The 27,139-nt window shown below is 37.9% G+C and overlaps 1 pseudogene; it reads left to right on the top strand.

Annotated features, from left to right (window-relative positions):
* Window positions 1–5,929: 5,929 nt before the first annotated feature.
* LOC126071228 (olfactory receptor 7A10-like) lies at window positions 5,930–6,864 on the top strand (annotated as a pseudogene).
* The last annotated feature ends 20,275 nt before the right edge of the window (window positions 6,865–27,139 follow it).

Below are 27,139 nucleotides of genomic sequence, written 5' to 3'. Positions count from 1 at the left end.
GGTGGAGTGTTCTAAATATGTCTATGAGGTCAAGTTGGCTGATTGTTCTCTTTACCTCTTCTGTATCTTTGTTGACTTTCTAGATGTTCTGTCCTTTACTGAGAGTGGTGTGTTCAAGTCTGCTACTATTGTTTTTGAACTGTCAATTTCTGTTTTCAGTGCTGTTAGAGTTTGTTTTATGTATTTTGGAGCCTTGTCCTTGTGTGCCTAGATGTTTATTACGGTTAAGTCTTCAAGATGGATCATCCCTTTAATTATTATATAGTGCCCTTCTTTCTCTTTTATGGTGGATTTTGTTTTAAAGTGTATCTTATCTGCAATTAGTATTGCCACTCCTTTTTTTTGGTTGTTATTTGCTTGCTATATTTTTTCCATCCTTTGATTTTTTTAATAAATTTACATCTTTGTTCTAAGGTGTGTCTCTTGTAGACAGCATATTGATGGATCCTGTTTTTTTTAATCCATCCTGTCACTCTGTGTCTCTTTATGGGTGCCTTTAGACCATTTACATCCAGTGTAATTATTGATGAGTTCATTGCTGTCACATTGTAGTGCTTTTTGTTTTGTGGTGCTAATGTTTTCTTTGTTCCTCTTACTCTCCTGTGCTGAGTTCCTTTTGTTTATGGATTTCTTTTTCATTTCTTTTCTTTTTGTAGATTTTGTTTTTATTGAGACTATGTTTTTCTTCTTTATTTTGATGAGTAGGTTGTTAACTTTCTTTGTGGTTTCCTTGAAATTTACCCTTATCTTCCTAGGTTTGAACCAGTCTATTATTACTTGGTATCACCTTGCCTTCCTCTCCATTAGAAATTTCTATACCTACACTGTTTATTCCCTCTTTTATTGTTCTGATGTTGTTGTCGTCTACAGATTAATCTCTCTGGTTCCCTGTTGCAATTGTTTTGGTTTTGGATAGTCCTTGAAAGTTCATTTCCTAGATTGGTATCTGGCTGGTACAATCTTGCTTCCTAGATTCAGGCTGTGGTATGATGTTGTTTGTTCTCAGACCAAAGGACTCCCTTTAATAATTCTTGTAGGTTTGGTTTGGTTTTTGTGTATTCCCTTAATTTCTTTTTATCTGGAAATGTCCTAATTTCACCATCATATTTGAATGAAAGTTTTGCAGGATGTATTATTCTTGGTTGGCAATTTTTTTTTTCTTTCAAGGTTTTATATATGTCATTCTTTTGCCTTCTTGCCTGCATGGTTTCTGTCAAATAATCAGACCTCAGTCTTATTGTTTCTCATCTGTATGTGACTTTCTGTTTTTCTCCAGCTGCTCTCAGGATTTTTTCTTTGTCTTTGGTTTTAGTGAGTGTGATTATGATATGCCTCCATGTTTTTCTTTTGGAGTCTATCCTATATGGGGTTCGTTGAGCTTCTTGGATGGTCTGCTTTTCATCATTCATGATATTAGGAAAGTTTTCTGTCAATAATTTTGCAATGATCTTCTCTGTGTTTTCCATTTTCCCTCCCTGTCCAGGAACTCCGTTCACTCGCAAATTTTTGCTTTTGTTTGTATCCCACATAATTCCAAGGGTTTCTTTATTTTTCTTCATTCTTTTTTCTGACTTTTCCTCACACAGTGTTGTATCTAAGTGTTTGTCTTCAATTTTGCTAATTCAGTCTTCCATCATTTCAAACCTCTTCTCAGCCCTTCTATGATACTGTCCATTTCTGAAATCTTGTTATTTACCTTTTGGATTTTTAATAGTCATTTTTGTATGGTTTCTAGTTTTGAGTTCATTTTGGCATTTTGTTCCTGTATTACTTTCCTGAATTGTTCCATTTTTTGGTCTGTATTTTCCATGAATTTGTCGGCCATTGCCATAATTTTCTCTGTTTTTTCCTCGTTTTTGTTTGTTTTTTGCTTCAACTCTTGGATTTCTCTGAATACTAGAGATTTGAATTCCCTGTCAGGTAGTTCTAATGCCTTTTATTCTACTGGAAAGTCATTTGGTGATTTATTTTGGACCCCTAGTGCAACCATCCTGTCTTCTTCTTCTTCTTCTTTTTTAATGTTTTGATATTGTCTGCTGTCTTTGGGACATTCAGTAGTTATTTTCTTCTTTTCTTGACTGTAGATTTGTTTGTTTCATCCTGCTTTTTTGTTTTTTTCTTGGTTACGTCTGTGTAGGTGGGCTGCATGTTCTTTGTTGTTTGCTTGTCTGTAGTCACAATACTTTCCACCTCTGTGTCCAATAGGCAGGGCCAATCATCTATCGTGCAACAGGGCAGGTCCAGGTGAAGGGAAGGGACTAGGATGGATTGTTTGTGGCACATACTAGGGCTGACAGTGTGGGCCAGGAATCAGTGCTAGGCAGGTTCCAGTAGGCCATGACTGTGTTGCTCAGGGGTGTGATGTTCAGTGCATGGTGCCGGTAGGTAGGAAAGAGGGGGAGGTTTTGATGTGTAGAGAGCTAATAGGGATATGGGAAAGAGGAGAGAGAAACAGGAGCTAAAAAAAGCAAAGAAAGAAAGAAAAAAGGGAATGCTAAAAGAGCTTCCTATTGGAATGGAGAGAAGAGAAACTGAGAAGTGGAGAATAGCAAAAAGGAAAAAAGAGAAAAAGAAAGAAAGAAATAACTAGATAAAAATGTGGAGAATAAAGAAAGAAAAGAAAAGCCCCCAGGAGTTCCAGAGTCCCACTGGTGGGGCTGCTAAGATAGAGGAAGTGGCTCCCAGGGTGCATGGTATAGCCTGGCTAGAGAGAGTGTAGACGTCATACAGCACCAGGAATTCAGGAGACAGGAAAAGAAGATAACTGTAGAGAGACGAAACCTGAGCGATGATGAAAGACAGAAAGGGGAAAAGAGAGAAAAAATTTTAAAAAGAAAGAAAAAAGACATGTCCCCAGGGATCCCACCTACATGGTTGCACATATTGGGGATATGGCTCCTAAACCATGCAGTGCAGCCTGGTAAGAAGGGGCTCCCAAGCCACGAAAAGAAAAAGAAAACAAACAAACAAAACAAAACAGAACATAGCAAAACAAGGCAAGAAAAAAAGCCCCAGGGATCCCACCAGTATGGCGTCTTAGGCCAGGGGAGTGGTTCCCCTGTAGAGAGTGGCTTCACAGACTTTCAAGAAGAAGCAAACATGGCATACGGAGCCAGGTGTTCCAGAAAGGAGGGGAGGTGGTAGGAGGCACAGAAGAAACCAAAAGAGACAAAAAGAAGGAACACCAACCAGCTCAGGGCCCCGGCCATTGTGGGCAGGGAAAATACAAGCAGCCTGAGGCCAAAGCCATTGCCTCCCAGCCAAAAGACTGTGGCTGGCGGGAAGCAGAGGAGGCTGAAGCAGGGAGGAATTGGGGGGATTAGGAAAATGCACATCGCTCGTTATTGGGGATGTGTCTTCTGTTGGGAACTTCTTGGAGCTGCATCCCCGTACTCCATCTGCTGATCTACGACGTGGGTGGGTCGAATCTAAGTCGCACAGACGCTGCACTTCCCAGCTGGCAGAGCCACTGCAGCTAGCTAGTAAGTTCGGAGGTAGAGCCACAGGGAGAGGGTGGGGGTGAGAAAGCATGTATCACTGATTAATGGGTGCTCTGTCTCCTGCTAGGAGTTCCGCAAAGCTGTTTTTCTGTGCTAGCTGTCTGCTGATACCCAGCAGGAGTCCAAGATGTCAGATCCATGCTGCGTTAGTGATGCAGCCCTCCTCATGTATCTCTCCTTGCTCTTTGTCCTCTGTCAAGTTCTTATTCCACTCTGTGCTTGGCTGAGTCCTTTATCTCTTCATTTGACACTTCAGGTTCAAGGAATGACGTTTACCTCTGTTTTACTTAGTTTTTTGGGTCTTTGCTGTAGAGGGAAGGTGTGGTGCTTCTGTCTGTGGCGTCATGCTGGCCAGAAGTCCGGAAACTTCGTAGCTTTTGCAGACACTTTCTTTACATGATGAAGATGTGGCATTTTACATCTACATCAACATCATACTAATTGGAAAACATTTACAAGCATGTAAATTAAAATCAGGAACAAATATTGAATTTTTATGTGCAACTTTATTATAGTTCTTGAAACAATATAAGGCACTAAGATAAGCATAATGAAAACATGAATGATCAAGATTATGTTCCAAAGATAGTATTACATAATACTTATATAAAGCTTACAGCTAATACTTACGTAAAACTTCTATTTGTAGACACTGTCCCAAGTGGTTTACATATGTAACTCCTTTATGATTCTCAAAAACACAATAAATACTACAATGATCTCGATTTTATAGGAGGAAAAAAAAATAAGCAGAGAGCAGTTAAGTAACTGTCCTGTGGTCGCAGCGCTAATAAGTGCCAGAGTTTGTCTTCAAAACCTTGTAGTGTGACTCCAGACTTTCTACTCTCAACCAGTATGTTCACCATTCCCTCCAGAGTGTGGGTCTTTGAGTGTCTGGTTGGAAGTGGAAAGCTTCCAGGGTCTGAGGCAGCTTTTCTCTCCATTATCCACATAATGTTGACTGTGTCTCTTATCTAAACTTTCTGCATGTGTAAAGTAAATAATTCTTTCCTCTCATTCTAAAACATTTTTTTCCATGATTCTCCATGCCATTGGCAGAATATGAACACCACAATGAGAATCTGAAAGTCCCACTTAATTAATCATAATCTCAAAGCTTCAATTCCAAATTCCATGGGTGGGGGGACACAGGGATGATGTAAGATGCTCATTGGCCAATCTTCTGTCATATCTGCTCCTGACCAAATGGCTTTGACAGTATAAAATTGACTGCAGGGGCCCATCATAGTATTTGTGAGACAGAGCCCAGTTTCTGGGTTGGGAGGGTATGGGGAGTGTCCCCTGGACAGATATCCCAAAGGTATCTTTTCAATACAAACATCAGAATTAAGTGTAGCTGATGAAAATCACAGGGAGGGAAATTTCAGCTTTTGAAAGAGTAATGTATTATCTTAGTTAAGCAGAATGTAAAAGGAAAAACAAAATGAGAAACTTCTTAGCCCTGGAGGCACCCACTGTCAGTTAGATCAGTGTTTCTCAAACTGTATCTGTATATGAATCACCTAGTGTAGTGGGGTGAACTGTGTTCCCCCAAAATGTACTTCTGGCTGGAGTCTCAGAATGTGACCTTGTTAAAAACTACAGTCTATGCAAACGTAGTTAATTAAGGATCTTGACATGAAATAATTTTGAATTTAGGGTTAGATCTAAATCCAATCATTGATGTCTTTCTGAGAAGATACAACGACATGGAGAGAAGAAAGCCACGTGATGTTGGAGGGAGAGATTGGAGTGACGTGTCTACAATCCAAGGAACTCGAAGGATTGCTGGCAACCACTAGAAGCTAGGAAAGTGCCTTCAGAAAGAAATAGTCCTATTGATGATAGCTTGATTTTGAACTTCTGGCTTCCAGAACTGTGAGAGAATAAATCTCTGATGTTGAAGCTACAGAGTTTGTGGTAATTTGTTACCTACGAAAGATTACCTAGGTAATTTGGAATCCCCAGGAAACTAATACACCTGGAAACTTGTTAAAATGCAGATTCTGATTCAGTAGGGGTGGTCCACTGAGTCTCTATTTCTAAAAAGCTTCCAAGTGAGGCTGATGCTGCTAATCATGGATCACACTCTGAGGAGCAAGAAACTAGATGATTCTATCTCAGAGATAAGTATGTAGAAAGAGTGCTGGCTTGGTATAGTAGGTATGATTAAGGATTAGTTTGCTAACTTGGAAGGGTGGACAGAGGCAGAAAGAATGGCTGCATTTTTAATCCTCTGAATATTCAGCTGAACCTAATCTATTGACAAAATACAGGCTTTTATTTATTGTATGTGTCAAATACAATACTTGTATTTACATTTATTCATTTAAAATTTATAATCTGTAGTAGTGCTGCTGTTTGATGATGTCTACTTTTTTGTAAAGTATCGCTCTTCTTTACACTTTCTTGACAGTCACACCACCTACATGGAACTAGGAAACTACACAGAAGTTTTAGAATTTTTTCTCCTTGGACTCTCAGAAGTGGAAGGACTGCAATCTCTTCTTGGGTTGTTCCTGTCCATGTACTTGATCACATTTATTGGGAATCTTCTCATCCTCTTGGCCACCATCACTAGCTCCCATCTCCACACTCCCATGTACTTCTTCCTTGCCAGCTTTTCTTTGTAGATATATGTTTCGCCTCTACCACTATCCCAAAGTTGCTGCTGAATATCCCCACCCATAACAAAAATATCACCTATGAAGGCTGCCTCACCCAAATGTTTTTTTTCATCCTTTTTACAGATTTGAATGTTTTTCTCCTTTCTATAATGGTCTCTAACCAGTTTCTAGTCATCTGCAACCACTGCACTATACAGTCATCGTGAATCCCAGACTCTGTGTCTTGCTGCTGCTGTTGTCCTGGATATTGAGTTTTCTGGACTCTCTGCTATGAGGTTTGCTGGTGTTGCCACTGTCCTTCTGTACTAATATGGAAATTTCCCACTTCTGTGAAATCAATCTGGTTATCCAACTTGCCTGTTCTGACACCCTCCTCAGTATCAAAGAGATGTATTTTGCAACTGTGGTGATGGGCATTATTGCCCTCACTGACACCATATTTTCTTATTCTCAGATTGTCTTTTCCATTCTGAGAATTACATCAGCAAGGGGAAAGTATAAGGCATTTTCCAGCTGTGGGTGCGTCTCAACTTTCAGTCATTTCTTTGTTTTATGGTACTAGCCTTGGGGTCTACCACAGTTCTGCCACAACCCAAAATTTCAGGGCCAGTGCGATAGCCTCAGTGATGTACACAATAGTCACACCTATGCTGAATCCCTTTATCTACAGCCTGAGGCACAAGGACATAAAAGATGCATTGAAACATCTTGCTGGGATTGTCACTTTAAACTACTGACAAAAGTGTTTCTCTTGGGGCTGGACAAGAATCCACAGGTATTGAGGAACAAGACTGGCATTCAGAAATTCTGCTTTTTTTGTGTGTGCACATGTCTCTGACTTTCCAGACATTTATGACATTTTATGTTTTTACTTTCCTCAAAGTAGTTTCCAACTTTGGAACAGAATTAATTTGACCGTATCCACTTCTTTGAAGGAGTAATGGTTATTTCTAAAAATATGCTATCTTCAAGTTCATTTTATCTTTCATGGAAAAATTATGATTAGGTATAAAAATCTTGGAGATAATAAAGACTTGGAGCTTAAATATTTGTTCTAGATTTACTGTTTATTAGAATCCCTAGGTTTCATTTGTTAGAGTTGAATCACCTTTTCCTTTCTGTATCCTTATTGAAGCCATTTTCATAAGGTAGACTCTGATAGGTGTAATTATTTTCTAAGTGACCTGAGACATTTTAGTTCCCTCATTGAGAGCTTTCTCTCTTACTCGTTGGTGCCTAATATGACAATTAATAGTTTCACTTATTTAAACTTGGAAAGTAATAAAAACAACATGAAATTTTGTAGGAGGCAGTTAAAGAAGTGCTTTGAAGAAAATTTATAGCTTTAACTATTAACGTTACAGAAGAAGAAAGATTTAAATCAATGATCTAAGCTTCACCTTAAGAAGCTAGGAATAAAGTATAACATGAACCCAAAGTAGGTAAAAGGAAGGAAATAGTAAATATAAGCAAGGAAATCAATGATAGAAGAAAAAATAATAGTAAAAAGCCTTAATCAGATTCCTTGAATATACTAATAAATGAACTAATGCCTAGAAAGAAGAAATAAGTTAAAAAATGGGAAAATCACAACTTAGTAGTATCAATTAGATCATTACAAATGCTCAGACATTAAAATAACAGTTAGAAATTACTATAAACAGTATTATGCAAAAAAATTTCACACCTTATATGAAGTAGACACATTTCTTTAATAACAAAACCTAGTAAAACTAACTACAGAAGAAATAGGAACTCTGAATATCTCTGGACTTATTTTTTAAATTGCATTTGTAAACCCAAAGTGTTCCTTTAAGAAAACTCCAGGACCAGATGGTTTTACTGATGAAATCTCTCAAACAAGTAAGGCAAAAACAATGTTAATCTTATGCAAACTCTTTTAGTAACTATATAAGAGGAAAAAACTCTTCTTTTCTCACTTTATAAGACCAGCAAAACCTTGCCACACACACATACACACAAACACAGCCAAAAGAAAACTTTGAAAAAACAAAATTGTTGTTCAATATCCCTAATGAACATAGATGCAACAAACCTCAACAAAATTTTTACAATTGAAGGCAGAAATATATAAAGGTTAAGTTGACTCAGCATATCAAAATCAAGGAACCCATCATATCAATGGCCCAAAAAAGAAAGTCATAGGATCACCTCAATATGTACAGAAAAAGCATTTGAGAAAATCCAACATCTAAAAGTCAATGCTCAGCCAATTAGGAATAGAAAGGAAAATTTTCAACCTCATTAATAGCATCTACTTTATATTTAATGGTGATAGACTGAATATTTTCTCCCTGAGAAAAGAAACAAGCAAAGAAATAAATGTCTGCTCTCATAACTTCCTTTTAACCTTGTATTGAAGGTACAATGAAATAAAGGTATAAAGAATTGAAAGGAAGAAATAAAACTATTTGCAGAAAACATCATTTTATATATATAGAAAGTCTAAAGTGCTGTATAAAAAATAACTTTGAGACAATACATAAATTTAGCAAGCTTGCAGGACACAAGGTTACTATACAAAAATATATTTGTATATACTGGTAAGAAACTGGAAAATTTAAATTTAAAACAGCTTTTCCCATAACATCAAAATATATACGAATAATAAACATTTAAAATGCACACAAATGCTTTACACTAAAAACTATGAAATATTTATGACAGAATTTTATGAAGATTGAAATATAAACAAATATTTACCATGTCCATGACTTGTAAGATGTAATATTGTTAGGATGTCAGTTCTCCCCTAGAATACCCTATCATACTCAATAAAATGCCAAACCAAATTCTGACAGGCATCTTCTCTGATAACAACACTACAAAAATAGAAATAAATACACAAAGAACAAGGAAAAAATCAAATAAATGGAATCTAAATAACGATCTGCCGACCCTTTGGTTAGCAGCCGTAGCGCTTAACCACTACGACACCAGGGTTTCCATCTAAATAACACTCTATTTAAAAATTACTGGGTAATAGAAGAAATCAAAAAGAAAATTTAAAAAATTCCTAGAATAAAATGAGAATGAAAACACAACATAACAAAACCTGTGGGACACAGCAAAAGCAGTGCTCAGAGATCAGTTTATAGGAATAAATGCATACATCAAAAAAGAAAAAAGGACAAAAACCAAGACTTTAACCCTACAGCTTGAACAATTGGAAAGAGAGCAGCAAAAGAAGTCAGAAGCTGCCAGAAGAAAGGCAATAATAAAAATTAGAGCAGAAATAAATGAAACAGAAGAGCAAAACAGTAGAAAGAATCAACAAAACTAAAAGCTGGTTTTTTTGAAACGATTTATAAAATTGACAAACCACTGGCCAAATTGACAAAAGAAAAACAGGAGGATATGCAAGTAACACAAATAGATGAGATGGGTGACATTACAACAGAACATACTGAGATAAAAAGGATCATAACAGAATACTATGAAAAATTGCACACCCACAAATTTGAAAATGTAGAGGAAATGAAGAAATTTCTAGAAACACACCACCTACCTAAACTAACAGAAGCTGAAGAAGAAAATTTGAAAAGACTTATAACAAAACAAAAAATTGAAGGGGTAAAAAAAAAAAATGAAAAAAAACCTCCCAAGGCAAATAAAAAAAAAAAAGCCTTGGTCCAGATAACTTCACAGGAGAATTTTACCAAACATTCAGAGAAGAGCTGACACCAATCCTACTCAAACTATTCCAGAACACAGAGAATGAAGGAATACTCTTGAATTCATTCTATGAAGGCAGCATAACCCTAATGCCAAACTAGGCCAAAAAAAAAAAAAAAAAGGCAAGGACACCACTAAAAAAGAAAACTACAGTCCAAAATCCCTCATTAATAGTGTAGTAGTAGTTAGTTGTTGTCGAATTGGTTCTGACTCAGAGCGACCCTATGCACAACAGAACGAAATGCTGCCCGGTCCTGCACCATCCTCACAATCGTTGCTATGCTTGAGCCCGTTATTACAGCCAATGTGTCAATCCACCTCATTGAGGGTCTTCTGCTCACCCCGTACTGTGCCAAGCATGATGTCCTTCTCCAGGGACTGACTCCTCCTGACAACATGTCCAAGGTATGTAAGACACAGTCTCACCATCCTTGCCTCTAGGAGCATTCTGGTTGTACTTCTTCCAGGACAGATTTATTTGTTCTTCTGGCAGTCCATGGTATACTCAACATTCTTCGCCAACACCACAATTCAAAGACATCAATTCTTCGGTCTTCCTTATTCATTGTCCAGCTTTCACATGCATACAATGCGATTGAAAATACCATGGCTTGGGTCAGGTACACCTTAGTCTTTAGGGTGACATCTTTGCTCTTCAACATTTTGAAGAGGTCTTTTGCAGCAGATTTGCCCAGTGCAATGCATCTTTTGATTTCTTGACTGCTGCTTCCACGGCTGTTGATTGTGGATCCAAGTAAAATGAAATACTTGACAACCTCAATCTTTTCTCCATTTGTCATGATGTTGCTCATTGGTCCAGTTGTGAGGATTTTTTTTTTTTTTTTTTATGTTGAGGTGTAATTCATACTGAAGGCTGTGGTCTTTGATCTTCATTAAGTGCTTCAAGTCCTCTTCACTTTCAGGAAGCAAGGTTGTGTCATCTGTATAACACAGGATGTCAATGAGTCTTACTCCAATCTTGATGCCCCGCTCTTCTTCATATAGTCCAGCTTTTTGGATTATTTGTTCAGCATACAGATCAAATAGGTATGGTGAAAGAATACAACCCTGACCCACACCTTTCCTGACTTTAAACCAATCAGTACCCCCTTGTTCTGTCCAAACAACTGCCTCTTGATCTATGTAAAGGTTCCTCATGAGCACAATTAAGTGTTCTGGAATTCCCATTCTCCATAGTGTTATCCATAGTTTGTTATGATCCACACAGTCGAATGCATTTGCATAGTCAGTAAAACACAGGTAAAAATCCTTCTGGTATTCTCTGCTTTCAGCCAGGATCCAACTGACATCAGCAATGATATCCCTGGTTCCACATCCTCTTCTGAAACTGACCTGAATTTCTGGCAGTTCCCTCTTGATATTCTGCTGTAGCCGTTTTTGAATGATCTTCAGCAAAATTTTGCTTGCCTGGGATATTAATGATATTGTTCTATAATTTCCACATTTGGTTGGATCACCTTTCTTGGGAATAGGCATAAATATGGATCTCTTCCAGTCAGTTGGCCAGGACACTGTCTTCCGTATTTCTTGGCATAAACAAGTGAGCACCTCCAGCACTGCATCTGTTTGTTGAAACATCTCAATTGATATTCCATCAATTCCTGGGTCCTTGTTTTTCGCCAATGCCTTCAGAGCAGCTTGGACTTCTTCCTTCAGTACCATCGGTTCCTGATCATATGCCACCTTTGAAATGGTTGAATATCGACTAATTCTTTTTGGTATAATGACTCTGTGTATTCCTTCCATCTTCTTTTGATGCTTCCTGCATCTTTTAATATTTTCCCCATGGAATCCTTCACCATTGCAACTCAAGGCTTGAATTTTTTCTTCAGTTCTTTCACCTCGAGGAATGCTGAGCATGTTCTTCCCTTTTGGTTTTCAATCTCCAGGTCTTTGCACATGTCATTATAATACTTTACTTTGTCTTTTCGAGAGACCCTTTGAAATCATCTGTTCAGTTCTTTTACTTCAACAATTCTTCCTTTTGCTTTAGCTGCTCGATGCTCAAGAGCGAGTTTCAGAGTCTCCTCTGACGTCCATCTTGGTCTTTTCTTTCTTTCCTGTCTTTTCAGTAACCTCTTGCTTTCTTCATGGATGATGTCCTTGATGTCATTCCACAACTTGTCTGGTCTTTGGTCACTAGTGTTCAATGCATCAAATCTGTTCTTGAGATGGTCCCTAAATTCAGGTGGGGTATACTCAAGGTCATATTTTGGCTCTCGTGGACTTGCTCTGCTTTTCTTCAGTTTCAGCTTGAACTTGCATATGAGCAACTGATGGTCTGTTCCACGGTCGGCCCCTGGTCTTGTCCTGACTGATGACATCGAGCTTTTCCATTGTTTGTTTCCACAGATGTAGTCAATTTGATCTCTGTGTGTTCCATCTGGTGAGGTCCATGTGTATAGTTGCCGTTTATGTTGGTGAAAGAAGGTATTATCCCTCATTAATATAGATGTAAAAATGATCAACAAAATCTGAGCCAGCAGAATACAACAGCGTATCAATAAAATAATACATCATGACTAAGTGGGATTCATATCATTCATTCAAGGTTGGTTCAAGATTAGAAAAGCAATGAATGTAATCCACTGTATAAATGAAACAAAGGAAAAGAATTCCATGAATTATGGGATTGTATCAACTGATACAGAAAATGCATTTGGTAAACATCATGACCCATTCCTGATAAAATCTCTAACAAAATAGGAATAAGGGGAAATTTGCCAACATAATAAAGGGAATTATACAAAACCAACAGCCAATATTATGCTCAACAGAGAGAATCTGAAAACATTCCCCTGAGAACGGGAACCAGATAATGATGCCCTTTATCTCTACTGTTATTCAACATTGTATTGGAAGTCCTAGCGAGAGCAATAAGACAAGAAAAGGAAATAACGGGCATCCACAGTGGTAAGAAAGACAACTGTCCCTATTAGCAGACGATATGATCCTATGCATAGAAAATTCTAAGTATTTCACAAGAAAGCTATTGGAATTAATAGAAACCTTCAGCAAAGCGGCAAGATACGTGATTAACACACAAAAAGTTGTTGTATTCCTCTCCATCAAAAAAGAGAAACGTCAAAAGGAAATCAGGAAAACAAATCCATTTACAACAGCTCCCCCCCGCAAAAGATAAAATTCTTAGGAATAAATCTAACCAGGGACTTAAAACCTTATACAAAGAAAACTACAAAACGCTAAGGCAAAAAACAAAAGAGACCTTCATAAATAGAAAAACATACCAAGCTCTTGGATAAGAAGACGTAACACTGCAAAAATGTCAGTACTACCCAAAGTGATGTTTTCCTGTGTTTTATTGACTATGCAAAGGCATTCAACTGTGTGGACCATAATAAATTATGGATAACATTTCTAATAAAGGACAACAACAATGACTACTATAGCTTAGACAATTCTGCAACAAAAGAATCAACCAATGATAATCAACAAATGTATACATAGATTGTTGTTGTTGTTGTTATGTTCCATAGAGTCAGTTTCAACTCATAGGAACCCTATGTACAACAGAACCAAACAGTGCCTGGTCTTGCACCATACTCACAACCTTTGTTATGCTTGAGCCCATTGTTACAGCCACTGTGTCAATCCATCTCATTGAGCTGCTTTCTTTTTTTCACTGACTGTCTATTTTACCAAGCATGATGTCTTTCATGAGAAGAACACTTGCCCTCCTTGCTTCTAAGAACATTCTGGCTGTACGTCTTCCAAGAGAAATGTATTTGTTAGGTAGGTAGATATGCCAAGTGGTTAGAGAGGGGGTAAAGGAAGCCACACACTAGCCAATGTAGGTTCAGTGGTGGAAATCCCTAAATGAATGACTATAGGTGCTTCTCATATGTTAATATAGATAATTGAGCACACAAATGGCACAGTCAGGGAAACCTATTAGACATAACTGAATACATCATGGGATGAAATTCCCAGGCTCAAAGAGAAAGGACCATAGACTCTGGGGACAAGTACCTCAACTGGAAAAGCATAGCTCTGAAAGACAATGTTCTACATCCTACTTTGCAAAGTAGTGTCTGGGATCTTAAAAGCTTGTGAATGGTCATCTAAGATAGAAGTATTGGTCTTTTCTAGTCTGTAACAAAGAAGAGGGAAGAAAACTAAAGGGTCAAGGGAGAAATTAGTCTGGAAGACTAATGAACCGCATGAACCAAAGCCTGTGTCACCCCAACACCAGAAGAAGTAGATGGTGCCTGGCTACCACTCTCAAACACTCTGGAATTACAACAGACGGCCCCAGACAGAGCAGGAGAAAAATGTAGAACAATTGATCAAATTCACAAAAAAGGTCAGACTTAATGGTCTGACAGAAACGGGAGGAACCTCTGAGGCTATGGCCCCTGGACACTCTTCTAACTCAGAATTGAAGCCACTGGCAAAGTTCATCTTTCAGCCAAAGATTAGGCGGGCCTATAAAACAAAAAACTCTGGTGTAGTAGTGGCTAAGAACTACAGCTGCTAACCAAAAGATCGGCAGTTCAAATCTACCATGTGCTCTTTGGAAACCTGGTGGGGCAGTTCTATTCTGACCTATAGGGTCCCTATGCATTGGAATTGACTTGATGGCAATGGGGTTTATAAAACAAATGAAGCTCTGATGGCACAGTGGTTAAGAGCTCAGCTGCTTATCAAAAGATCGGCATTTCAAATGCACCAGCCACTCCTTGGAAGCCCAATGGGGCAGTTCTACTTTGTCCTATAGGGTCGCTATGAGTTGGAATTGACTCTGGCAACAGGTTTTGATTTTTATAAAACAAACAATAACACACGTGAGGCATGTGCTTCTTCATCAGTCAAGAATAAAAGGTCAAATGGGCAACACCTGCCCAAAAGCAAAGGCAAGATGGTGGGAAGGAAGGGACAGGAAAACTGGAAGAATGGAACCACTGAACCCAAGGTAGAAAGGGAAAGAGTAGAGCGCTGACAAAATGTGAGATTGCAGCCAATGCTATGAAACAATTTGTGTATAAATTTTCAAATGAGAAACATATTTGCTCTGCAAACTTTCACCTAAATCACAATTAAAATGAAAAGAATTATTTTGAAATTACAGTAATAGAGACACTGTAGTATTGGTTTTAGGACATACAAATAGGTCATTCTGACAATAAAGAGAGCCTAGAATGTAAATCCACACATATTTAATTAATTCATATTTTAAAAATATGCCAGGATAATTCCATGGGGAGAGAATAGTGCCATAAACCAATGGTACTAAAACAACTGGTTATTCACATTTTTTAAAAAAATAAGTGCATGATGCTATTTCATACCAAATACAAAAATGATTTTTAAAAAGATTGAAGACCTAAATGTAAAGGCTAAGACCTTAATACTTTTAGAGAAAACATAAATAAACACTTTGCGACTTTGAAGTAGCCAAGGTTTCTTAAAAATGAAACTGTTGCCATAGAGTCAATACAGACTACTATAAAACAGAGTAGAACTGCCCCATAGGGTTTCCAAGGAGCAATTGGTGGATTCAAAGTGCCAACCTTTTCGTTAGCAGCCATAGCTCTTAACCACTATGCCAGCAGGGTTTCCAAAAATAAGGCAGTAAATATGAAATAAAAACACTAATAAATAATCTTCAAAAGACACCATTAAGGGGAGAAAATATCTACTTATACTTTCAGTCATTTGTCAGTTTGTTGTATAGTGATGGCTTTGGAAACTCTGGTGGCACAGTGGTTAAGTGCTACGGCTGCTAACCAAAGGGTCGGCAGTTCGAATCCACCAGGTGCTTCTTGGAAACTGTGGGGCAGTTCTACTCTGTCCTATAGGGTCACTATGAGTTGGAATTGACTCGACGGCACTGGGGTTTTTTTGTGTATGTGTTTCTGTGATGCTGTATGCTATGCCATCAGCACTTCGAGTATCAGCAGGGATCACTCATGGTGGACAGAGTTCAGTGGAACTTCTGGACTAAGGCTAGGAAGAAGGACCTGGTGGTCTACTTCTGAAAAATCTGGCCAGTGCAAACATTGTGAATAGCAGTAGAACACTGTTTAATGTAGTGCCAGAAGATGAACTCCTCAGGCTGGAAGGCACTTGAAATATGTCTGGGGAAGATCTACCTCTTAAAAGTAGATAATAAATGTATGTTGCTTTAAGCCAGAGTTTTTTTTGGCGGGGGGGGGGGAGTTTGTTATGCAGAAATATATAACTAATGCAATGAGTAATCCAAATTCTCATATATTGCATGTGGAATGGTCCAGTTTCTTTGGTAAAAACACATTTGGCAATTCTTATGAAATTAAAGCAAATATCTTCCATAACATTCAGAAATTCTACTTCTTGGAATTCATGTAAGGGAAATGAAAACATATATTCATAGTAAGACTCAGTCACATATGTTTTTAGCAGGTGTATTCATAAGAGACAAAAATGTAAATAACTGAAATGTCCATTGACAGATAAATGGATAAACAGCTTAAGGAATACTTATGCGATAAAGTAATACTAACCAATAAAAATAAACAAACTGCTGATACATGCACCAACTTGGACAATCTTCAAAAATAAATGCTGGGAAAAAGATGCCAGGCACTTCGTACAATTAGCATTTACTTTTACTAAGTCCTAGAAGAGTGGAAACTAATATTAGGATGATAGAAGTCAGGTCAATGTTTGCTGGGGCCAAGGCAAAGGAGGGAATGTATTGACAGCAAATGGGTATGAAACTTTCTAGAACAGTAAAAATTCACATTGTGGTGCTAGAAATCAGATCAGTGGCTGCCTGGACCAAGGTTGAAAAGTGAATATATGAGTGCAAACTGGCATGAAGGAACTTTCTGAGGAGATGCAAATGTTCTCTCTTTCGTGGGCTGCTGGTTACATGGATGCATACGTTTGTTAGAATATTGATTCAAAATTATTTGTGCAAGATTCCAATTCAAGGTGACCAGTGAAAATAACAGACATCCTGAAAGACCTGAAGGTCTTTCAGGATGTCTATTATTTTCCCTTCAACCACTTTTACTAAGGTAGCCTTGGTTTACTCTTGATGCCCACTTTACAAATACAGGATGGAAGCAATCATGGTGATGTAGTACTTGATCGCTACTGAGTTAACATTAAAAAGGTAACTTCCTGGAAGATTTGACCCTCCACCCTGACTTGCAGTCCTGAGACTTCTAGAAATTTAAATTAAAGAAGACAGAGTCTTTTTCATTAAATTAAAGGTTAATGGTTTTGTTATCATCTGCTCTTGGAACAGGAAAGAAAATTCAATTAACGACTTTGGGTGATAGAAGAAAAGCCTGCTGGTCAATTAACTTTTGGTCAGGAGTTTTTGAATTTGTGAATAAGAAAAGTTCCCTTGAAACACAAGAGAAAATGTATTTTAAATAAAAATTTGATTCCACAATATACACAATATCCCCCTTTCTGATCATGATTCAGTTAGAATCTTTCATCACTATATGTTGGACAGACACCAATCTAGGGTTCCTTGGGTCTCATGGGTAATGCTTTAATGGGGTACCTTTTTGTGAAACATATGTTATTTCTGTTGATTCCTTAGCTGCTTCTGGTTGTTGTTCTTCCAGTCTGATGGAAGATTTTTGCCAACTTCTGCAGTCTGAAATTGATCAAGCATATAATCAAGATGCATTGGAAATTTAAACTTGAAAGTTGGAAACAATGTTGAAGGATTGACATGGAAGAAAAAATAAGGACAATGTTAGGAGCCCTAACACATGCCATAAACGGCATACAAACCATTATAAAGAATGTAGAAGAAAAACTAGATAACTGGGAGCTCCTAAAAATCAAACACCTATGCTCATCCAAAGGCTTCACCAAAAGAGTAAAAAACTACCTACAGACTGGGAAAAAGTTTTTAGCTATGACATTTCTGATCAGCGCCTGATCTCTAAAATCTACATGATACTGCAAAAACTCAATGGCAAGAAGACAAATAACCCAATTAAAAAATGGGCAAAAGATATGAATAGACACTTCACCAAAGAAGACATTCAGGTAGTTAACAGATATATGAGAAAATGTTCACGATCATTAGCCATAAGAGAAATGCAGATCAAAACTACAATGAGATTTCATCTCACTCCAACAAGGCTGGCATTCATCCAAAAAACACAAAATAATAAATGTTGGAGAGGCTGTGGAGAGATTGGAACTCTTATGCACTGCTGGTGGGAATGTCAAATGGTCCAACACTTTGGAAATCAATTTGGCACTTCCTTAAAAAGCTAGAAATAGAACTACCATATGATCCAGCAATCCCACTCCTTGGAATATATCCTAGAGAAATAAGAGCCTTTACGTGAACGGATATATGTACACCCATGTTTACTGCAGCACTATTTACAATAGCAAAAAGATGGATGCAACCAAGGTGCCCATCAACAGATGAATGGATACATAAATTATGGTATATTCACACAATGGAATACTACGCATCGATAAAGAACAGTGAGGAATCTGCGAAACATTTTATAACATGGAGGAACCTGGAAGGCATTATGCTGAGTGAAATTAGTTGCAAAAGGACAAATATTGTATTATATTATAAGAACTTGAGAAATAGTTTAAACTGAGAAGAAAACATTCTTTTGTGGTTACCAGAGCGGGGAGAGGAGGGGTGGGAGAGGGATATTCACTAATTAGATGGTAGATAAGAACTACTCTAGGTGAAGGGAAAGACAGCACACAATACAGGGGAGGTCAGCACAATTGGACTAAACCAAAAGCAAAGAAGTTTCCTGAATAAACTGAATGCTTCGAAGGCCAGCGTATCAGGCAGGGGCAGGGGTCTGGAGACCATGGTTTCAGGGGACATCTAAGTTAATTGGCATAATAAAATCTATTAAGAAGACATTCAGCATCTCACTTTGAAGAGTGGCATCTGGGGTTTTAAACGCTAGCAAGCAGCCATCTAAGATGCATCAATTGGTCTCAACCCACCTGGATCAAAGGAAAATGAAGAACACCAAGGACAAAAGGCGATTATGAGCCCAAGATACAGAAAGGGCCACATGATCCAGAAACTACATCATCCTGAGACCAGAAGAACTAGATCGTGCCCAGCTACAACCGATGACTGCCCTGACAGGGAACACAACAGAGAACCCCTAAGGGAGCAGGAGAGCAGTGGGATGCAGACCCCATTTTCTCATAAGACCAGACTTAATGGTCTGACTGAGACTAGAAGGACCCCAGTGGTCATGGCCCCCAGACCTTCTGGCCCAGGACAGGAACCATTCCCGAAGCCAAATCTTCAGACATGGATTGGACTGGACAATGGGTTGGAGAGGGTTGCTGGTGAGGAGTGAGCTTCTTGGATCAGGTGGACATTTGAGACTATGTTGGCATCTCCTGTCTGGAGGGCAGATGAGAGGGTGGAGGGGGTTAGAAGCTGATGAAATGGACACGAAAAGAGAGAGTGGAGGGAGAGAGCGGCTGTCTCATTAGGGGGAAAGTAATTGGGATTGTGTAGCAAGGTGTATATGGGTTTTTGTGTGAGAGACTGACTTGATTTGTAAACTTTCACTTAAAGCACAATAAAAAGTATTTAAAAAAACTGATTAGACTAGCATAAGAATGTAAGATATTTTAATCTTTTAGTAATCCCATCATTATACTTTAAGTGGAAAGGAGTTAAAAAGATTTAGTTCAGAGTTTTGGTTTTTGATATACACATTTATTCAAATAATATAATTGTCTCAAAATTGTATCAGGCTAGATGATATGTCTAAGGTAAATATGCCTAATTTTTGTTCTGCATTGTCATTGGAAATGAACCGTATTAATACTATAAATATTGTAGAGATATCATAGCTACCTACTTAAAAACATTTTTTGCATTTTGAAGTGGGTATATCTGATAAAATACATAAGACATAACTGAGAAAATTCTAGGATAGTATGGTATAAAATGGGTGTCACTGTATTTTCTTTAAGCCTATGTTAACTAGAGCATTGTTTGAAAATTATATGCTGAAGTCCATTATGATTTTTCCACACAGGATAGTTTTTATTGTAGCAAGTGGGTAATTTTGAGCCTTGTGTAATAATTTTGATTTATTTTTAAAGAGCAGATTCTTATTTTTTTCCAAAACCCCACAAATTAAGCCATAAAAATAAGCAATTCTGAATTAAGCCCAAATGGAATAATTTCTTCTAAAATAATATGTTGTCACTTTCCTTTAGATATTATCTATTTTGTAAAGTAAAAATAAATATAGTCATTAAAAATAAAACCAAAAAAAAAAAGTTGAAGGATTGATGGTTGGAAATTATGGCCTTGGTGATAGAAACTATGCCTAGATCATATGATAGAATTTTGCAAGAGCATGGGTTTCTTCGATGGAAATACCTTTTTTTCAACAACATATATGACGACTATGCATGTGAACCTCACCAGATGGAACACACAGGAATCATATTGACTACATCTGTGGAAAAAGATGATGGAAAAGCCTAATATCATCAGTCAGAACAAGACCAGGGGCCTACTGTGGAACAGACCATTAACTGCTCGTATGAAAGTTGAAGCTGAAGTTGAAGAAAATTAGGACAAGTCTGACCTTGAGTATATATATCACACCTGAATTTAGAGATCATCTCAAGAACAGATTTGACACATTGAACACTAATGGCTGAAGACCAGGTGAGTTGTGGAATGACATCAAGGACATCATACATGAAAAAATCAAGAGGTCATTAAAAGGACAGGAAAGAAAGCAAAGATCAAAATCAATGTCAGAAGAGACCCTGAATGTTGCTCTTGAATGTAGAGTAGCTGAAGCTAACAGAAGAAATGAGGAAGTCAAAGAGCTGAACAGAAGATTTCAAAGGGTGGCTCGAGAAGACAAAATAAAGTATTATAATGAAATGTCCAAAGACCTGGAGACAGAACTCCAAAAGGGAAGAACATGCTTGGCATTTCTCACGCTGAAAAAACTGAAGAGAAAATTCAATAATGAAGGATTCTACCAGGAGAATATTAAACAACACAGAAGCATCAAAAGAAGATGGAAGAAATATACAGAATCATTGTACCAAAAAGAATTAGTCAACGTTCAACCATTTCAGGAGGTAGCACATGATCAAGAACCAATAGTAGTGAAGGAAGAGTCCAAGCTGCACTGAAAGCATTGGAGAAAAACAAGGCTCCAGGAATTGACTGAATACCAGTTGAGATGTTTCAACAAATGGATGTGCACTAGAGGTGCTCACTCATCTTTGTCAAGAAAATGGAAGACAGCTACCTGGCTAACCAACTGGAAGAGATGCATATTTGTACCCATGCTAAAGAAAGGTGACCTGTCATGGATTGACTTGTGTCCCCCCCAAAAAGTTTGTAAACTTGGCTAGGCCAGGATTCCCAGTATTGTATGATTGTCTACCATGTTGTCATCTGATGTGATTTTCCTACCTGTTGTCAATTCTGCCTCTATGATGTTAATGAGGCAGGATTAGAGGTAGTTATGTTAATGTGGCAGGACTCAATCTACAAGATTAGGTTTTGTCTAAGTCAATCTCTTCTGAGATATAAAAGTGAGCAGAGTGATGTGGGGACCTCATTACTACCAAGCAAGGAGAGGCAGGAGCACACAACTCCTTTGGACTGGAGTCCTAGTGCTGAGACATTCCTAGACCAGGGGAAGATTGATGACAAGGACGTTCCTCCAGAATGAACTGAGGAGAAAGTCTTCCCCCCTGGAACTGGCACCCTGAATTCGAATTTCTGCAGTTAAAGCCATCCATTTGTGGTATTTCTGTTATAGCACCACTAGATAACTAAGAACGTGAAAATTATCAAACAATGGCATTAATATCAAACAAAAGTAAAATTTTGCTGAAGATCATTCAAAAGTATTTGCAGCAGTACATTGACAGAGAACTGCCAGATTCAAGCTGGATTCAGAAGAGGATGTGGAAAAACAAATGTCATTGCTGATGTCAGATGGATCCTGGCTGAAAGCAGAGAATAACAGAAATATGTTTACCTATGTTTTATTGACTATGCAAAGGCATTTGACAGTGTGGATCATAACAAACTATGGATAACATTGCAAAGAATGGGAATTCCAGAACATTTAACTGTGATCATGAGGATTCTGTACACAGAACAAGAAGCAGTTGTTTCAACAGAACAGAGGAAACTGCATGGTTTAAATGCAAGAATGGTATGTGTCAGGGTTGTATCCTTTCACCACCCTTATTGCATCTGTATCCTGAGCAAATAGTCTGAGAAGCTGGACTACATGAAGAACAGGATTCTAGGAAGACTCATTAACAACCTGCATTATGCATGTGATAGAATATTGCTTTCTTTAAGTGAGGAGGACTTGAAGCACTGACTGCTAAAGATCAAAGACCACAGCCTTTAGTATGGAATACATCTCAACATAAAGAAAACAAAAATCCTCACAACTGGACCAATAAGCAACATCATGAAACAATACCATTCTTCTAATTTTGAGTCATGCCACATCAGCAAATGTACGTCCCGAAAGCTTGACTTCATCCCCATCATTAAGGTGGACTCTATTTTGAGGTGGAAGCTCTTTCCCAGTAGTAATTTGAGTGTCTCCCAACCTGGGGGGTTTATCTTCTCGCACTATATCAGACAATGTACAGCTGAAGAGGACTTAAAGCACTTACTGATGAAGATCAAGGAGTACAGCCTTCAGTATGGATTATACCTCAACATAAAGAAAACAAATCCTCATGACTGGACCAATAAGCAACATTATGATAAACGGAGAAAAGACTGAAGTTGTCAAGGATTTCATTTTACTGTATCCACAATCAATACCCTTGGAAGTAAAAAAAAAAACAAAAAACTAGTGCCATTGAGAGCAGTCAAGAAATCAAATGATGCATTGCTTTGCACAAATCTGCTGCAAAAGACCTCTTTAAAGCATTAAAAAGTGAAGATCTTACCTTGAGGACAAAAATGCACCTGATCAAGCTATAATGTTTTCAATCACCACATATGTATATGAAAATTGGACAGTGCATAGGGTTGCTATGAGTCGGAACTGACTCAACAGCACCTAACAACAACAACAACAAGAATTGACACCTTTGAATCACGGTTTTAGGGAGGAATATTGAATATGCCGTGGACTACCAGAAGAACGAACAAATCTGTCTTGGAATAAGTGCAGCCAGAATGTTCCTTAGGAGCAAGGATGTGAGACTTTGTGTCATATACTTTGGACACGTTATCGGGAGGGACCAGTCCCTGGAGAATGACATCATGCTGCATAAAGTAGAGGGTATTCGAAAAAGAGGAGGACATTCATTGAGATGGGTTGACAGAGTGGCTGCAACAATGGTCTCAAGCATAACAAATATTGTGAGGATGTCGCAGGACCAGGTAGCTTGATGGCACCTAACAACAGGTTATTAACAGAGCTAATTCCAGAGACAACTTGTCAAACACCATTTACGATCTTAATTTTTTTTTTTTTTCTCACACAGGCTAAACCAAGCCAGGAAATAATGGGAATCATGCCTGGTATAGAACAGCCAATTAACACTCCTTTAGTCAATGGACCTTCATTTGGTAGTTGTCCAATTATTTGTTTGATGGCCTGTTTATGGTCACTATCAGTCTTAATCACTCTCATATTCTTAGTTATCCCTGATGTTAGTTTTGAATGAAATGAGTTATGAGGTACTCCATAAACCAACTAACAATTTCGGGTCCAATTTGTTGTCAGGACTTTGTATGTTTCTCAGCCATACACAAAATAGTGTCCTTTCAATGCTACATATAGGTAGGTACCTTGTGAACCAGGAGGAGCCAGAGATGAGTATATTACAAAAGGAATGGAATAACTATCAAAATCAGGAGAATTATAATCTGGCAGCAGTGTGACAATAGTTCTATTTAAGTAGTATGATCCCCCCGTGTGGAGAGAGGAATAAATCAATTTTTGTGTCTTTTGTTCATAGGTCAATTGGTCCTTGAAAGGAAATAAACCTTAGCAGAAAGTTGGAGTATCAGAAAAATAATAGTCATTATTGTAAATACAACCACAACATTGACTAATACCTGTAAATTGATTTGAGGTGCTGGAAAAGTTCTGGGAAAAAAAAAAAAACATATATTTTGGTTTGTATGGCTGCTTTATAAGTCCAGTCTGTATACTGATTAACTATCTCAGAGTCATTCCAATATGGAGTTTGGTTGTCATAAGGAGGATAAACCAACCCAAAGCAAAGCAAAGCAAAGCAAACCAAACAAAACCCATTGCCATCGAGTCGATTCTGACTCATAGCAACCCTATAGGACAGAGCAGAACTGTCCCATAGAGCTTCCAAGGAGCGCCTTGGATTCGAACCCTGACCTTTTGGTTAGCAGCCATAGCACTTAACCACTATGCAACCAGGGTTTGCATAAGGAGCCTAGGAGCTATAAAATATTTGTTCTAAACTCAAAGAGACTACTGTTAGTGGGATTTCCTTCTGGGGGTTTACAGGTACATGAGCACAGGCCCAGCAATTAGTTTGTTTGGCTGTAACAGCAACTTGCTTGGCTAGCATGATAAGAGTTATACTCTTGATAGACTGAAACACAAAAACATAAAACAAAAATGTTATGTTGTAATGTTTTGCCTCTTTTTAGTTAAGACAATGATTATCAGTATTTTCAGCATTCACTGAGGTTTTGGAACTTGTTTTAGTTGAGAAATATGTATTCAGATTCAATATCCTCAAGCTTGGCAGCAGTGTGGGTTGTAAGAACTTGATAAGATTCCTTCCACCAAAGTTCAAGAGCTGATTTGCACTGATGTGATTTTCAGTACTCCCAGTTACCGGGTTCTACATTATGGTTTAGTTACTAATATTTACAAGAGTCAACAAAGGTAACTTGATCCTCCTGAGTCATAAGAGATTTACAGTATTGTACCATGTCCTGATTCCCAATAGTAGCATCCCAGGACCATGACAAGTGATAGGCCTTGGCCTTTCAGTAATAATCTCATAAGGGGTTAATTTATGTTTCCAAAGTGTGTGAAGTATATGGCTACTGAAGCCAATGGAAAAACTTTTGGCCATAAAAGGCTGGTGTCATCAGTTAATTTATATAATGTAAGTTTTACCATTACATTAATTTCCTTGACCTTGCTAGAGGATTTGGTGTGATAAGGGCAATGATAATGCCAATAAATTTCTAATCCTTTAACCGATAGTTTAATCACTTGTCCAGTAAAATGAGTTCCTCAATCACTTGACATTATGTATGGTAAACTCCTGGTTGAAAATCATGTTCTAGTAATTTCCTTGCTGCTGTTACACCATTGCTTTTCAGCATGGAATAGCTTCAAAACAACTAGAAGACAAACAACCACTTGGACATTATGAAAGCACTTTAAAAGGGATAAATGAATCAAAACAAGTTGTAGATATTCAAATGGACCATCTAGTGGGGCTTTATGGGCTGTTGAAATTCCAATTGATTTTCCTAGATTATGAGACTGCCAAATTGAACACTGGACAACAACGGTTCGTGAGGCCTTTAAAACTTTATCCCACCAATATTTTAACAAAATTTGATTCATTTTATCAGCTCCATGGTGAGTGTGAGAGTTGATAGCTTTAACAAAGGCCAGGCCAAAGAATTATGTGAAATTGCAGGATGATTAGGACTTCTCCGTATTCCAGGCTTTTTATCAAACCATCTTCCTTCTGTTCCCAATTGTCACTTTCTAAAGAGGGGGCCATATATTCTTCTCTGTCGAATTGACACGAGTTATTTGTATTGGTCATTTTGAATCAGACAATCATATGGTCTACTATGCCAGGAATGACAACTTGAAGAGGAACGGTGTTGCAGTCATTGTCAAAAAGAACATTTCAAGGTCTATCTTGAAGTACAATGCTGTCAGTAATAGGATAATATCCATAAGCCTGCAAGGGAGATCAGTTAATATGACTATTATTCAAATTTACACACCAAACACTAAGGCCAAAGATGAAGAAATTCAAGATTTTTTTAACCAACTTCTGCAGTCTGAAATTGATCAAACATGCAATCTGAATGTGTTGGTAATTACTGATGATTGAAATTTGAAAGTTGGAAACAAAGGATTGGTAGTTGAAAAGTATGGTCTTAGAGATAGAAATGATGCTGGGGATCACATGACAGAATTTTGCAAGACCAATGACTTCTTCATTGCAAATACCTTTTTTTCAACAGCATGAATGGTGACTATTCAAGTGGATCTTGCCAGATGGAATACATAGAAATCAAATTGACTACATCTGTGGAAAGAGAGGGTGGAAAAGCTCCATATCATCAGTCGTAACAAGGCCAGAGGCCAACTGTGGAACGGACCATCAATTGCTCATATGCAATTTCAAGTTGAAGCTGAAGAAAATCAGAACATGTGCACAAGAGCCAAAGTACAAACTTGAGTATGTTCCACCTGAATTTAGAGAGCATCTCAAGAACAGATTTCGTGAGTTGAACACAAATGACTGAAGACAAGACCAGTTGTGGAATGACATCAAGGATATCATATGAGAAGAAAGCAAGAGGGCATTAAAAAGACAAGAAAGAAAGTAAAGGACAAAATGGATGTCAGAAGAGGCTTTAAAACTTGCTTTTGAACTTCAAGTAGCTAAAGGAAATGGAAGAAATGATGAAGTCAAAGAGACGAACAGAAGATTTCAAAGGGCAGCTCGAGAAGAAGATGTGAAGTATTATAATGAAATGTCCAAAGACCTAGAGATAGAAAACCAAAAGGGAAGAACAAGCTTGGCATATCTCAAATAAAAGAACTGAAGAAAAATTCAAGCCTCAAGTTGCAATACTGAAGAATTCTATGGGTTATATTGAAGATGCAGGAAGCATCAAAAAAGATGGAAGGAATACGTGGAGTCACTATTCCAAAAAGAAGTGCTTGACTTCTGACCACTTCAGGAGGTAGCATATGATCAGGAGCCTATGGTACTGAAAGAGAGGTCTAAGCTGCACTGAAGGTATTGGTGAAAAACAAGGCTCCGGGAGTCGACAGAATACCAGTTGAGATGTTTCAACAAATGGATGCAGCACTGAAAGTGTTCACTCATCTATGTCAAGAAATTTGGAAGGTAGCTACCTGGCCAATCCACTGGAAGTGATCCACATTCATGCCTATCCCAAAGAAAGATGATCCCACCAAATGCGGAAATTATGGAACAATATCATTTATACCTCATGCAAGTAAAATTTTGCTGAAGTTCATTCAAAAGCAGCTGCAGCAGTACATTGACAGGCAACTCCCAGAAAAA

This window comes from Elephas maximus, chromosome 3 (assembly GCF_024166365.1).
Source record: "Elephas maximus indicus isolate mEleMax1 chromosome 3, mEleMax1 primary haplotype, whole genome shotgun sequence".
NCBI classification, from domain to species: domain Eukaryota; kingdom Metazoa; phylum Chordata; class Mammalia; order Proboscidea; family Elephantidae; genus Elephas; species Elephas maximus.
This window is presented reverse-complemented; position numbering and strand designations above follow the sequence as displayed.